The sequence below is a fragment of the Equus asinus genome, chromosome 28 (genome assembly GCF_041296235.1).
Source record: "Equus asinus isolate D_3611 breed Donkey chromosome 28, EquAss-T2T_v2, whole genome shotgun sequence".
NCBI classification, from domain to species: Eukaryota; Metazoa; Chordata; class Mammalia; order Perissodactyla; family Equidae; genus Equus; species Equus asinus.
This window is the reverse complement of record NC_091817.1, coordinates 35,394,270-35,410,849: the sequence shown is the minus strand read 5'-3', so window position 1 is coordinate 35,410,849 and position 16,580 is coordinate 35,394,270. Positions and strand designations below refer to the sequence as shown.

Genomic DNA, 16,580 nt, shown 5'->3' with positions numbered 1-16,580 from the left:
CTTCCTATCTCCCAGGTCAGCATCTCCTACTATTTAAATGCTTTTGCAAACCTTTCAATAATGACTTTCCCTTCAAGAAACACGAATCCAGAGTTCACTTCGCTGCCTTTCTTATCTGAGAATTTTCATGTAGAACTTGTTTTGTCTTTTTAATGAAGGCTATTACCTTTGACGGATCTGAATTGTGGATTTGCTATATTCTATAGATAGAATGCTGTTATTTTAGTAGCCATTTTCATTATAAGAAGAGAATCACAGTTGTTTATTAGTTAACTCTAAAGCATACCTCACGGTACTTAAGAGGATTGATTCCAGAGCCAGACTGTCTGAATCTGAATCCCGACTCTGCCACCACTTACTAGGTGTGTAACCTCAGGCAAGTAAGTTAACTACTCTGAGCCTGGGTTTCCTCACTGTAATAGAAAAATAATAATTGTACTCATATTATGACCATGAATCTCAAGTGGACTTTCATGCTGCCCAGTGATCAGACTGTATTTATGTAGCTCATTTACCACCACATTCTCCAAGTTGACTATGACATTTTCTCCTTTCATCTCAAACCATCACTGCCTTCTTCCCCATCCTCACTCTCAGCTGAGGACCTTGATTCCTACTCTACCAATAAAAGTGGCACAATCAGAAGTGAATTCCCAATGGCGCCTAACTCACACATCCACCCATCAATGACCAACTGTACTTTTCATAATCTGCTGTCTTGTTACCAAAGCTAAACTACTCACAGTCTTCTCTGAATTCAATGCCTTCACTTCATGCTAGATCCTACTCCTCCTGTCTCCTGAAGGATATCTCTCCAGCAAGTCTCCCTTCCGTTCTTGCATCATCAATTTTATTTTATTCAGGTCATTATCGTCATTGTCCTGGTGACCACATCCATCCAGTTTCATGGCTTTAAATACCATCTATGTCCCAAGGACTCCTGCATTTGCATCTTTAGCCCACACTTCCCTAGAAAAATCCAAGCTTCAATATCCAATTGGGAAACTCAGCATCTTCACTTGGATTTTTAATAGCCATCTGAAAATCAACTCAGCTAAACTGTTTTTCTCCTCTAAATCTGCCCATCCCTCAGCCTTGCCTATCTTAGTTGATGGCAACTTCATCCTTCCAATTGCTTGAGACAAAAGCACTGGAGTCATCCTTGAATTTTCTCTGATAGCCTTCATCTAAACCCCGAGGAAATCTTCTTGGCCCTACCTTCAGAACGCATGGAGAATCTGATCCCCACCACTGCTCATCACCTCCGTGGCTGCTGCCTTGGTCAGAGCTAATGTCATTGCTCACCTGGATTATAGTAGTAGGCTTTCTACGTCCCTCCTCTGTTCTCAACTCAGAAGCCAGAGTGGTCCTTTTGAAACGTGGGTGAGGTCATGTTACTCCTTTGGTCAAGACCCTCTGATGGCCCCCCTTTTCATTCAAGGACAAAGCCAAAGTCCTTACAAAGGCCTACAAGGTGACTTACAGCGTCACCTTCTTTACCTCTTTAACTACCTATTTCTCTACCTCTTGCTCATTAGGCTCCAGCCACAGTGGTCTCCTTAATGTTTCTTTGACACACCAAGCATGGCTTCCACATCAGGGCCTTGCCACTTGCAGTCTCCTTTGTCCAGAACACTCTTCTTCCAAATGTCCACAAAAGCAACTCTCTCTCCTCCTTCAAGTCTTTGTTTAAATATCCTCTCAATGAGTTCTACTCTGACCACTTCATTTAAAATTGCAAACTGCCCCATCCCCAGACCATTCAGTCCCCTCATCCTGCACTCTTTGGTTTGTTCCATTGCATATAGCACCTTCTATGGTACTCTAGAATGTGTAACTTTCTTATGTGTATTCTGTTATGTGTCTGCTCCGGATAGAAAGTAAACACCAGGGACCTCTGTCTGTTTTCCTCACTGATGTATCTTATGTGCATAGAACAGAACCTGGAATATTTCAGGTGCTTGATAAATATTTTTTCAATTAAAATGAACTCAGTGGAAGTGACAGGTGTTCTGAGGATCATATATGATCATATGTGCAAAAAAGTCTTAATACAACAGTCAAACTGTTCCGGTCATCATCATTACCATCATAGTTGCCAAATAATAATAGTGTCTTAGTCTTTCTCATGACATTTTATAGCAGAAAGCATATAAACAAATTAACAAGCGCCAGGATATTCACTTTGTACAAAAGGAAAGCCTTTAGATTTTGGAGGGTCGAGTCCAGTTCACTAGTGATTCTCTTAATGGTCCCGTTTCCCTGACCCATCCATGAGATGGGATGTTGTCACCATTCTTTCTTTCTACAGAGAAAGGCACCCAGGCCCCATACCCGTCTGGAGTGGGTTAGATCCAGTGATGTGTTAATAAATGTTTAACAACAGCTCTCTGGGAAAAAACATCACCACCCTCATTTATACTGTTTACCAATTTCCATGGTGTAAATACTCCCACCATGGCTGATTTCAAGCTTCCACCATTATATCACTGAACGAAGAGCTGAGAAGAGAATATAGTAGCACACCATTAAGTGATAGTCCCACCATATAGATACAACAGACATGAGACATAGATAGAATAGACATGAGCACACAGACGTTTGTGCTCGAGAGCACAAATGACAGTAAAATGTAGCAAAGTAACTACTTTTGAGGAAGTATTACATTTTAAAATATAATTTATTTAATTGTAACTTTAAATAATTTACTTTTCAATAATGGTTGTATTGAGGGCTGGCCCGGTGGCGCAGTGGTTAAGTTCTCACATTCCGCTTCAGTGACTCAGGGTTCGCTGGTTCGGATCCCGGGTGTGGACCTACATACCACTTGGCAAGCCATGCTGTGGTAGGCATCCCACATATAAAGTAGAGGAAGATGGGCATGGATGTTAGCTCAGGGCCAGCCTTCCTCAGCAAAAAGAGGAGGATTGGCAGCAGATGTTAGCTCGAGGCTAATCTTCCTCAAAAAAAAAAAAAAAAGGTTGTATTGAACCATCTGCTCATCAAAATTCCTGAAAATTTAACCATTGGCTCTCAGGAGCTGGTATGAGCAAGCTTCAGGGCACCTGTGGTGAGATCAGAGTGGACATCTAACCCAAGCAGGGCCAATCAGTGTCTCTTCCCCAGACACAGGGAATCAGCCCTGAGCCAGCTGGTCTTTCACATTGCTGGAATGTAAACTTGGGAACTGTGGACAGCCTCTTCCATCTTCCATTAGGAGAGGGTAACAGGAAAAGGCAGTCTGCCGAGACAGAATAAAGATCTGCAAAGAGAACTACAGATAAGAGACCAAGAGAAAATTCTCCCTAGGCTGTGGTTACCCCTCAATTCCTGGATCCAGCTGTTCCTGATGTTAGCTCTTGGGTTCCATGAAATATTCCTCTATATTTAGAAGAAATTCTCCATCAGTGGACAAGCTTGAGGTGGTTTCTGATACTTGCAAACAAGAGTCCTAAGGAGACATTATGCTTAGTTGTTTGCGGTTTGCTGGAGTTACACTAATTCAATCAGGAACACTGTCTACTTTATGCTCATCAGCAGGTATAGATATCTTTAAATAGAAAAATAAATTATTATGTAATAATGCGCATTTGTGTAAGCTGAAAAAATCTTTCAAAATACGAAGTTTACATCAGGAAAAAAGAATGAAACAGGTTCTTAGAGGAGAAAATTTCGGGAGCTATAGCCTCAGTTTATACTGGCCAAAGTTACCCAAAAGGTTTTCATTTGCCTACTTTAGACATTCTTGGACCACTTTTATGATTCTTGCCATAACTGGGCATCATGAAAGTGAACGTATTGCAGAAAAGAAATGCAATTCATTCAATATGCATAACATGTAACCTCATTTAATTGCAACCTAAGCTAAAATATCTACAAAATCATGGATTTAATGTGTTAATTATATTCTACTATACTTTAGAATAAATAAACTACTAAGAAATGCTGCTGTGTGTGCCCCTAAAGTGGTACCAGGCCACACCCAGGAGAACCCCACTCCAGTTAGACCAGATTCTCTAAAGCTGTCTCCATCCTCCTGTGGTTTTCTTCCAGTCACTTCTGCATAGCCCATGAGATTCTGGATTTGTCAGAGGACTACGGTTTGAAGCTCCAGGATGGGAGGAACTAATCTGCTGTTATTAAAATGAAAGCAATACACAGTAGGCACACATTTAAAAAGGGATCTGTGTTTTATTATTTGGGAAGATGTATTTGCATAGGTTAATTCAATGACATTCTTTATGAAAAAAAGAAAGAAAGAAACTCACACAGTCAGCATTGGCTAATCCCACCTTTCAAGTTCATGTTAATTTGCCTTAGTGTTTATCTGACCTAAGCATCCAAAAGATACCAGCAATAAGTTATCTATCTCATCACATGCTGGGCAAGTAAGAGACCTGACTCAGTTACGACCAATTGAATGTCTTCACTCAACACGGCGCATCCAAGCCCTGAGTAGACAGGATGCTTCTGGCTGATGTTATCGTCAAAACTTCAGCAGCTGATGGCTCAGAGTTCAGCATTATCAATACTGCTTTCAGCCCTAAGAGAAGAAAGCCTGGGAGTGTTTTGATGCCAGCTCTAAAATCACTCCTTGATGACTTAAGGGGGTAGCCTCCATGACCTACAAATACAGAGGCTACAATCCTGCTTAACTGGAAAGCAATGTCTGAGGGCCCTGAGACCAGACAGTCCTCTCCATACCTGGAGCAGCTCAGCCGCTCTTCAGGAGCCCCGTGAGATGATGGTGGTGCCTAAATTAGCCTTGTCTTACCCAATACCAGGAAAAACTGACATGTGGTGAAGGGACCAAAGCTGACCTTTTCGGGTCTTGGCTTTATTGAAATCCTGTGGACTTTCAAGCCACAAAGTAGTACATTGTATCCACACAAGCAAAGAGTTTGGGACCTGCTGATGTAGTGTTAAAAAGGCCACTCTTTAGAGTAACTTTTCTCCCTGTCTTTATTCTTCATAGATGGGGCTCACTGCTTGACAAGTTTTCCGAAATGATATTGACAGTCATTTCTGCATTCTGATTTTGTTTGTTTGTTTGTTTTTGGTCTGCGTAAACTATGAAAATAAAAATGGCGGAGTAGCCAGGTTGTCACAGGAGAACATCGTGAGTGTTCAACGTTAGCAGAGCACGAGCCCCTGGCATATGCACACATGGCGTCGATGACTGTTGTATAATTGTTTTACTATTATTTTTCACTAACCAGACTAAACTGAAAAACAGAAAAGACTTCATGTCACTGCCTCCAGCTTTTCATCTTATGCCCTCTTCTGTTTCCTCTGCTATAAAGGCTTTGGAAAAAATTTCACCAAGGAGTATTAGAATAAAATTTAATAAAAAGGTCCATGAAAAGGGAAAAAGTCACCCCGCATTTGAGAACTAAACTCAAACTCCAGCTTAAGGTATACCAACAAGAAGTACATACTGACTGCATTCCAGAAACAGAAACCTTAGTACACATTTCTCAAATCACATCTCTCTGAAAAAGTCATACAAATTTTCTCTCCTTTCCGAGGAAATAATCCTCCCTCCCATCAAAGCAAGGATCAGAGGAGACATCGAGACCTCAGAAGAAACAGACAAGCGTCACCCTCTCCTGCACAAGTGGGCTTCCCCACATAGGCCCTGAATTCCCAGTCCTGGCACACGCCTATCTGCTAACTTAGCAGAGACATGACAGTTTAGAATCAGTGTTTGGGCTAGCCTGACACCCAAGTGGAAGCAGTCAGAAAAAATGAACAGGTATGTCTGCCCTTCCTGGTCATGGAACAAACTCCCAACCACAACCCCACCTCCTCCTGCCACTGTTTCAATAAGCGCATTGTCTCGGATGGATACGTGATGCAAGTCCTAGCGAGTGGACAGTGGTTGTTTCAATCAACCAATGACATCCATCGAATCCAAAGTCACTGAGACTTCTTACTCGAGGAAACACCACTGCTAACAGATGAGGCAGGGGCATAGGAAATGAGGTCTGCCTGAGAAGCTGTGATCTGATAGGGAAGATTGTGTGTTGGGGGGAGTGAGAGCATCTAATTTCAAATTCCCACTAAAAACGGAAACCAATAACCTGCTATCAAACAAGGTTTTTTTTTGTCTTTGAAAACCAGGAGAGTTGAAACCTGTGGGTTTCGAGAGTTTCTTCTGCGACCGTGTGGCCCTGTAGACACGCATGTACGTCACGCACCTGTCCCTGCGTTCAAGCTAGGGCGTAAATGAATTTGTGAACGTTTGGAACTCTATTTTACATTGCTGCCAAGTGAAACTGATTTTACGTTGGCTTACGTGCCCCCACCTCTTCCTGAAGCCCCCAAACCTCCCAACATTTCCAAACTCCCTTGTTGCTACGATTGCCTCTCTTCTGTTTTTTTTTTCTTCCTTTATTTTTTTCCTTCTTCTTTTTTTTTTCATAAGGCCTCTGGCCTTACACTGCTGTTTATCACCTAAGGCAAACTCTCTCTCTCACTCCTTTTCCCTCTCTGTTTCTTTAAATCTCTAAACCACAAAGCAGCATGCGAGCAACACCGTGGGTCAAGATATCAAAAGAGGGAACTTTTATAGGTTTCCTCGATAACATGGACAATAAAAGAAGAAGGCGCACAAGCAGCATTACTGACCTTATTTGATGCTGTGCAGTAAAGAGAGACGGCTCTCCCACCGTCGGCCCGTGTGGGTCCGGGCCATCGGTGTGTGAAGAGGCAGCCTCAGGATCAACACTTGGTCTGGCTTTTCTTACACTCTTACGCCAAAGCTTTCCAAGTGTTTTCAGCAAATAATACTCAAATAAACATAAGGTTACTGAATACATTAAACTCACTGCAGCAAGAAATTGCTTTTTGACACCCAGGATATACAGACACTGTCTTTCTCTGCACACTCACATATATGAATAGAAGTAGGAATTCACAGACTACGCAATGGATATTCAGGCTATAAAAGTGGAGGTCTATCGTCCAAATACTACAGATGTTAATCAGTGTATCTATGCAGCTACAAGCGCTACACTTCAGTGACTTATATTAGGGTTTGGTTTTGGAGCGCACTGTCATAACTTGTAATGTGTTTAACATTGTATTTAAACAAAATGCATTTGTCTTTGGTGTGACATGGTTACTGGCTTTTGTGTGACGCGGGCTCAAGGGGACAGAGGCTTCAATGGCCCTCAGAAAAAGCTGCTTCCAAAGCCATTTGGGCTAGTTGAGCTCCTAGATGAGTAAAAATGAAACAGAACATTTCTGCTTTGTACGTGGAACTCTTTTTAAAAAAAATTTGTTAAAGTCACTTTTATAATGTACTTTCAGGGAAAACATATTTTCTCTCATCATAAGAAACTCTGTAAAGGAGCCTCTGTAAAGGATCCTTTTTGCTTCAGGACCCCAAAGATTCCAAATCCTACCTTTCGTCTCACCAAAATTTCTAGGAGGATACTCCTAGTCTCTTACCTTCCTACCTTAACAGAGAAGAAGAAGAATTATTTCACCATCGGTCAGAGGGGAAAAAAAAAGAATAGGTATTTTCTCCTCTGCAGAAAATTCTATTCCCTTACTCCCCAGAAGTCACACGCACGCTCTCCTTTTTCTTTTGCATCTCTTGACCACTTGTTCTTTTCCCTCCTTGAGAAATAATATCCTTCCGAAAATCACCTTAGCAACCATCACCTTCACTGTTTTCTAGATCCAATATTGTGCTCTTTGCTGAACACATGCCTGGATTGCAACCAAGACGAGGAACACCATATCCGCATGTTTCCAGAATCAGCCGTGTGCAAAATCTGTCACTGTGCTCACTCAGGTCACTGCGGACGCTGGTGTGAGCCAGGCTGGGCAGGGCTCGTGCACATGTGAAGGTGCAGGTGTGCACGGCTTTCTCTAGGCTTCCGAAGTGTAGGGGATTTGGGATCCAGGAAAATGAGCTGCTCTTTGGGAACAGCCAGTGGCAGTCATCTTAAAGACCACATTTCCTCTCCTCTTTCCAGAAATGACAGCACTGCCCCCTGCCCACTAGGTAGGAGTTATCCAAAAGCCTCAGGTCAGCCTGACCTTCGCTCTCCACCGGCCCATCTGCATCCTGAAACACATTCTCCTCTTTATGAATATTTATATGGGACCCAGCAAACTTACGTGAGATTTGACGTGTACCCCCCACCTTATACAAAGTATTAAAAACATGAGACAGAAACACATAAATAGAAATCTAATTCTTCTACTTATTTGGCCTACTAAATAAAGGCTATGAAAATGCCTTCTGACCTCCTGACTGAGAGTAGGCGTGAGGGTCGTGCATGTGAGGCTGAGGCCTGGGTGCTGCCTTCCTCCCTATTCCTCACACAGGACACTGAGCACAAAGACTGCTCATGGTGCAGCCGGCAAAGCATATACAGGAGTGTGTTTCCCCTTCCTCCCATGCCTCCCCTCCCAGCCCTGGGCTCCCGCTCTCCTGTTTGGTGGTTATTTTAGCTTCATGTGGTGACATCACAGGTTCCTGAGTGAGGTCAAGTGCTGAGCATGGATACCAGATACCTTCCCCCATCATCCCTGTGCACTTGCCAGTGCAGATCCAGTGCATGTGAAGGCTTGCTGCTTGTCGCTGGACCAGAAGGTGCAGGCCTGTGTGGGGCTGCACAGGGGTGTACACACGCCTCGGATGCAGTCCAGGCAGGACTGGGCTGATACACAGGACTGCAATATGATGATGACAGGATGGGCTGAGCATGTGTAATGGAGGTTGGAGATTCTTTTATCCAGCGTTCTCATTTTTATACAACGGAGCTGAATGGACAGGCACCTGCCCATTGTAACCTTTTGAATCGGTGGAGTTTATATGTGGAAACTGAATGAGACAGCTCTCGACAGAGCAGGGCACCTGCACACAGGATAACATCTCATGTTTCTGTGCCACAAGCTAGACCTGAAGATATTCGAATAAATCCTTTTACAGTTGGGTATCTTTTAAGTGACTTGAAACCACTGCAAACCTCATTTGTTTGCAGGACATATGTGGGTTTAAGAGTTGCCAGACTTAGCAAGGTAAAAAACAAAACAAAACAAAACAAGATGCCCAGTTCAAACTGAATTTTAGATAAACAATAAGTAATTTTGTTCAAGTATGTCCCATGCAGCATTTGAGACATACTAAAAAATTATTCATTATCTGAAATTAAAACTGAACTTGCCTCCTATATTTTATCTGGAACCCTAAACCTGCAGAATTTTTGTGTGTGCATGTAGGCAGTGGTAAGCGGTGTCAAGAAGGAGACAGCTCAATGTAACTGAACTCTGTTGTGTAAATTTGGGGGGAAATGCATTCTTGACCCCTGACTCCTTGCTCGGATAGAAATACGGCCACTGGAGAGAAGATCACATGAATTTGGTTGTTTTAAGCCGTATATTTCCAGGTGCCTGGGGACCTCTGAATGGAAGAGTTCCAAATGCAATAGTGAATTAGCACGTCAGCCTGGGCAGGTATGTTTTTCAACACGGTGCTAACATAACACGCACAGGTGATTAACATTCCTCTGCTGAGGTTTATGACTTCATTAGAATATTTCTCATCATAATTGAATAGGTAAAAATACCTGGCTATTAAACACAAGCCTATCCCTCAGGATGACCAGATTATCACTTGAATTTAAAATCTTTCTGAATTTTTAATAGCGCATAACAAATACGATTATTTATGCACTTTCTTCCAGTGCTCAACTTGCCGGGCCTACAATTATTTGGAACACCTTTGCTTTCGATGAGAGGGATTAAACTGAGCTGTGCTGCTCCTTGCCGATCTCTCCCCATATCCCTCTAAAATATTTAGCCCACAGGTCGCCCTTTTCCCTATGACCCGGGTGAAGCCTGTAGAAATCCCTTTGGGGTCCCTGGTGGAGCCTGGCTCTCAGTTAGTTAGAAACCCCTGGTAATTAGCAGCGAGGAGATGCGAGGAGCCGTGGTGTAAAGGAACCAGCTGAGAATCCACAGAGCTGGCTGACAAGTGGAAGCCTGCCTGGCTGAACCTCTTCAATAGATCTGTGGTCTGGACTTGAACCCTGACCTCTCACCTCAGGGCCCCATAGTTCTTTCTTTTCCTTTTCTTCCTACCCCCACCCCCACCTTTTCTTCTCCTCCCAGCTTCTCTATCAAGAAGTGACGCACTCAGACTGACTGTGAACAAATGTGAGTGACCCCCATCTACCTATCCCCACTCCCCTAAGTCTTCTGCTGGAGGAGGGGGGGAGGGGGGGGAGAGAGAGAGAGGAACCAGAGAGGGAAGGGAGGGAGAGAGGAAGATGGGGGGAAAAGAGAGGGTCCCCAACTTCCTCACAGGTAATTAAAGGGACTGTTTTCAAGGTTGCATGGGCAAAAGACAATTCTGCCCTAATGAAGCATCGATCGCCTGGCACTAAGGTAGAAAGGAGCTGACATTCATTCAAAGGTACCTTTAACTGATGGAAGACACCGCATCGGGAATTATTCGTTCTCTGCTGTCATTGCCTAGGACCTGGGATAGAAAAAAATAAACACCGGAGTTTGTTTTACATTTATTTTATTTCCACATTGCCACAAATGTGTGTGCTGGGTTTTCTTTTCTTTTTTTCTTGTAAAAAATATAATGCGTCAGGGCACATTCTATTTGATTGTAGGGAGGGGGACCCTCCCCCCCGCTCCAGGGTAAGTTTTCTTCATTAGTCACATTTAAAAGCCCACCAATCAGGCCAGCCGGTCTGGGACTCATGAGGTCAGTGAAGGCAGAGCAAGGACTCCTGGGGTAGGTAGCGCCATCGCTGTCTGTTTGGAAACCCAGACCAGTTTCACTCCACGGGTTTGGCCACTGTCTACTTGGGGCTGGTGTTTGCTATTTTATGGCAAAAACAGAAACCTCAGGGGGAAAAGGGGCCAGGGAGGTGGGGACAGACCACCCTGCAGGGGCATGATGAGGATGTGTGACGGGGATGGAATGAGAAAAGGACTGAAGAGGCTGGCTGGGAGGAGGTCTTTGGCAACACAGGCATTGAAATGGGATTTTTGCCTTAGGAACGAGACAGACGGAGCCCCAGGTGAAGAACGTGTGGGAGAGAAGTGAGCACAGCATCACCTCCCAGGCCCCCTGGGGGAAGCTTTCTGGGCGTTTCCTCCGGGGCTGGACATGCTATGGACATGGCTTCTAGTTTTTCTCGTTAAGCTCTAAAAATGTTTGCATTTGGAGAACATCTGAATAATAGAAGGATACAAAAACGCTAGTCGTGCCAAGTAAATTGGGGTGGATGACAGGGGACAGGAGGCAGTATCGATTCCAAAACAAGTTGAGTGTTATCTGAAGAGGCTTCGCCCACAGCCCTCAGCCCACAGCCCTGCTGGATCTCACAAGAGGCCCGGCAGTCAACAATAGCAGGTCCCTTCACAGCAAGAAACACAAAGGGAATTTGCTCTGGTTCAGTCCCCACAGTGAGGCCCTTCGGAAGCTGAAGAGAGTCACTTTTTTTTTCCCCTGCTAAAAATAAGGGGGGAAAAAGAATTCTCTTGTACACACTCCCGTATAGACATGCAGGGTACAATGAACTGAAGAAAGGGGCCCTTTGACAGGACATTTCAAATCACCAGCTCTTTCTCACATTTCTTTCCTTCTTTCTTTTCTCCTTCGCAAAATTTATCGTCACTTCTTGATTTTGCTCTTAATTTTGGTTTGGTTTTGGAGGGAGGGGTGGCAGGATGTATTATTTAACTTGATAAACAGCATTAGCACACCGACTCGCTGCCTCCCTCCCTCGGCCTCGCTCGCCTATTTATTCATTTGTGTTTACATTTCTAAGACATCCCTTTAGCTGAAGGAGGACACTTCCCACATATTGCAGTATTGGCCATTAATGCAAAAGGATAATTTAGTGGTGGCACAGCCTCTGCAGTTGAATTCTTAAAAGGAAAATCAGAGCCCAGTTTTCTTGGGTTTGCTGCATTCATGTGTATTGGGTTTGAACCTTTCTCTCCTTTATCTTTGAAAGAGTTTGTAACATTCTATTTATCAATTTGAGGTGATTTCATCGTGGTTTTTTATTTTATTTTATTTTTAAGCCAAAGAACAGGTCAGGAAACAGAGGCAGAAATTGCATGGAACACCTGCTGAAATAATAAAAAAAAAAAGTTTTCCCCTACAAACGGCTAAACGGTAGCCCGGCAGATCCTATCTGCATTAATTTGGCTGAACAACAAGATATTGCAGGGGACAAACTCTGAATAAAGCAGTTCCGAGTTCCCAGAATTGGCACCGCTCGGCCTAGACAATGGCTGCTTCCCATTCACCTTAACCCAGCTTTTCAAAAGAACATCCCCAGAAACACAAAGCGTCAGCGGGAAATGGCAATTTTATGAATCCTAATCAATCAAAGGGCTTATTAACTCAATGTGAAGCCAGATTAAAATCTTTAATTATAAATCGTGCTAAAAGGAAAAACAAAATGTACTTATGGTACATTGAAAATTCCGGATATTAACATAGTTGCTATTATCTCTTGCAATATTAAATTCCCCCTCCCTCTCCCCCCCAACAACCTCACCTTTTTCTATTACTAAAGAACAGGGCTACAGGACCCAAATCATTTTTCCCCTCTATTTATTAAAATGTATTCTTTTTCTCCCCCTGTGCATTCAATAGGTTGCTGGGAAGCTGCGTTGGTGGTTGTAGGAAGGGGTATGAGAAATCCCATTACTGAGCCCCGGGCGCCTAGGGTTTCAGCGTGATGCTGGGGGTAGTTTGGGAAGCTGTTTATTAAGGGGGCAGAGTTGGTGTTATTGGGTTGGTAGGTGTTTTTTTTCTTTTTAGGGGGCTGGGGGAGGACAGCAATCAGATGTGGAGCATTTTCGCTAATGAGAGCGGCATGCATGTCTGTGCTAGTAGGATTGACTGGCAGGAGTGGAGATCGCCAGCTCCTGGAAGGGCCCTTGCTTTAACTCACGGTGTGAGAAAGGCTCTGGGTGCTGCTGCTGCTGCTGCTGCTGCTTCTCTCTCTCTCTCTCTCTTTTTTTTATCAGGCAGACATTTGGGAAATGACCACAGCAAATTTAATCACAGCTGGGGGGAGGGGGAGGGAGGTAGGGCAGAGACTGTGGTTCGCATGTTTTATTTATTTGTTCAGAGTCACGGCCATCCTATTGTGTGTCCCTCATTCTGTCATTTCAGGCCCCTCGGACCCACCCCCTACCCCTGCCCCCATTGTTAATGTAAGAGGCAGAGAATATAACCACATTTTATAATAATAACATATCCAACACCGCAAAAGCAAGAACCTCATCTTGAGAGGGGTCCTTTTCTTATAGTGAAATGATAAAAAAAAAAACAAACAGAAAAAAAAAGAAATCTTTCTGTCCTAATGACAATGCAGGATAGAGAGATTTGTTCTTTGTGTAAAAAATTCAGTGATCTTCGTAGCTAGGGTACATGCCCCCATTTCCTCCCCTCCTGCACATGGGCTATTGTACTATTCTATTTTTATAATTACAGAACAAGCCCCATGTTGCCAAATTGGCTTTAAATTAAAAATAGAAAGCATGAAGGAAAGGAAGAAAGAAAGAAAACTGTGCAATGTCTTACGCACAATCAAAGCTAATAAAAAGGAGGTAATGCCCTGGTTTAAATTAAATCCTACTTCATTCCTTTTGTTCCAAGTTCAGACTTTCTTCTTCTCAGTCCCTCTCCTGAAACATTTTCTTTCTCTGGCTCTTTGCTTTAGTTCCAGGGACAAGAGGCTCTCATTCCAAAATTAGGTCTCTTATGATCCCTGTCACTTCCCTTCCTAACCCTAGAACCAGGTTTTATCAATGGACAGGAGGAGGCAGAGGGTGGGTTGGAAAGAACGCTTGCTGACGGTCTGGATAGTGAATAGGGTTTGATTTTCATAGTACAAGGTTGACTTTGTGCTCTTTTTATCTGAACACTAGGTCCAAACTGCCTTATTTAAAACTGAATCAAGAAAGGGACTGGTCGTGGGTGGATCCTAACCTAGTTTGCCCTGGCGGCATGTCCTGGCTCCCTCCTGGCTCTGTGCTTCCCTTGGGCACTTAGGATCACTCCACACCACATTCTCGTAGCTACTACTATTCTAAAGTGTAACAAAAATCTGGTTTTCCTGATTCCTTTGGAACTTCTGAACACAGACAATGCCCCATGTTACTTTAAAACCATTTACAAACATCTTCATATGCTTTGAGCAAATAAAGGTATAACCAAATGCTGCTGCAGCAACTGAAAAGTTGCAGCCTCTTGTTTGGGTGGCCAGCTCTGCAACCACACCTGCATGCTCCTCACTGTGAACACAGGAGTCTTGATTTTTCTTCTGCGAAGATGTATAGTTTTTGTTTAGGTCCATCCCTCCTTGACTTTTCCCCTTTTGCCAAATGATAATTTTGTAGTTACCTAACCATGCAAGCATAGCTGGAGGACACAGAGTGAGTGAAAGACCCTAACCCAGTTTTCATGGCTAAAGTGCACATGGAATCCATTTTGGCAAAAAGCACTCAAATTCTCAGAATTCCTCTAAATCCTTAAATGCCACATGGCTGTGACATTCCTTTGAAGACGAGCATTGGACCTAATAAACCGAATACTGGAGGCACAGATCTCGTCTTCTTTAGTTCTTGCAACAGCTTTTCACTAAATTCAAAAAAGACCTTTTGTGCTTAACTGAGTTTTCATTTCATTGCTTTTAAATTTGTTAAGCTTGCTTTTTGACACTTTGGGTGTTTAGCCTTTTTTTTTTTTTTTGAGTGCAATTATATAATAAATATTTGTGCTTCCCAAAAGGAAGACGTTAATCTGTTGTTAATGCTGGTATACAAAGAATAAAACGTACTTCAATCTTTTGTTATAAATAACCCATATAAATATGTACATTTTCTAAACATCATCTTTAAGCAACTAATAGTATAAACTATTTTTGAAATAACACACGGAACCACTGTATATACAACATATTTACTCCACTCCACTAGAACGCGTGAACAAAATACAAAAAGAAAATTAATAAAGCCAAGAAGCAGAGAGAACTTATATAAATAATTATGTAAATAAAACGTGCTTTTGAATTGCTATTTAAACAAATTAGACATCAAATGATAAAAGCCACTAGTAAATTATAATTATCTATCAAAAATAAAACTATTTCACTCTTCTCCCATTGATTTGCATTCCCAGTTTGCTTAAGCAAATGAAAAAATATGGGTAGAGACGGCTCGCATGAGCCAAAAACTGAAAACAGGTATTTGTTTTTTAAAAAAATTACATATGGAATTTTAGTTACTTCTCAGAAATTACAAAAAAGACATTTAGAAATTGTTCAAAAGGTGATGCTTTGAAATTAAATTTTCTTCTGATACACTTTTTTTCTTTTAAATATTCAGAAGTAATTATAGTCTTAGATGAGGAGGCTAAGCCTGTATCTAATAGAAATGTTTTTTTTTCCTTTTCTGCCTAAAGGAAAATGATTTTAAAATTATTTCACAAAGAAATATTACATTAAAATCAATATGAAAAGTGACATTATCATTAGTAAATGGAACATAATTCTTAAACATTTTAATCCATTTGTTTCAAGTATTCCAAATACATTTAAAATATTTTTCATACATGTTTTCACACACGTCATAATTCTTACTTGGGCGTTATTACAGCTTTGTATTTTTTTATGTCACGAAGAAAACGACAATCGTGATAGTAAGAGAAAACACACATTTACTATCTTCTTTAGTTTTGTTTCAAAGCCAAACAAATAGGAATGTGAAAATGGTTTAAATGGTTATTCTAGAACTCTGCAGGGAATCTTCTTTTTAGAAGTATTTCAAGCCCTTTCTAAAGATTTCTCACATCAGTATTATGTTGTTGGTTTCCTTTTGAGAAATACTCTGCTTTTTAAAGAACCTTATAATTTAAATTTACTTCCTATGCATATGGTTTTGTCAGAATCCCAATGCAAACACAGAAAATGCCCAGTGTCTCCTTAACGCCTACAAAGCTAATGTTTATAGGCCAGCTTAAATCTGAGGAGAAAATATTCACCACAACTCCAGGCTTTCTTTTTTTTTTCTGGATCAGTCGAGCCGTACATTTGATATACAGACTGATTTTTTTTCCCATCAAAATTACATGAGAAGCAAAAAGCTGGAATCTAAGACTCTCGACAAACTGGGCGGTTCTCCTCACTCCTCCTGTCTTTTCTCAGTGTCAGGCTCTATGTTTAGATAAAACAATTTATCTTTATCATTTTCAAGCTGGTCAGACGGGCTAGGGGGTGGGAGGTGCAAAGAGGTGGAGGGTGAGGGAAAAGGTGGTTGTTTCACTTGTTGTCAGAGGGCATTGATCAGCCCTGCTGTCTGCTGGTCTCAGAGGTGAGGCCACGTCCCCCAGGACCACTTCGGGGCTGGGCCGTGTCAGTGCAAAGCGGTATTGAGTCATGACCCAAATGACGGCTTATTGAGGGAAACGGGTATTGGCGTCCAAATCATTCTGAGACACCCTCAGTAACACTTAAACCAGTCCACTCCGTTAATGTCAGGTCACGGGGGACACATTTAGCCCCCTCTGCTGACCATTA

At 42.3% G+C, this 16,580-nt stretch overlaps 1 long non-coding RNA gene across 2 annotated transcripts in view; it reads right to left on the bottom strand.

Moving 5' to 3' along the window:
• The window catches only part of LOC123281727 (uncharacterized), a 689,591-nt gene that overhangs the window by 373,107 nt on the left and 299,904 nt on the right, over positions 1–16,580 (bottom strand). For both annotated transcript variants that reach the window (XR_011499118.1, XR_006521407.2), the window contains exon 4: positions 10,440–10,501. This is a non-coding gene — a long non-coding RNA (uncharacterized lncRNA). The remainder of the gene's footprint in view (positions 1–10,439; positions 10,502–16,580) is intronic.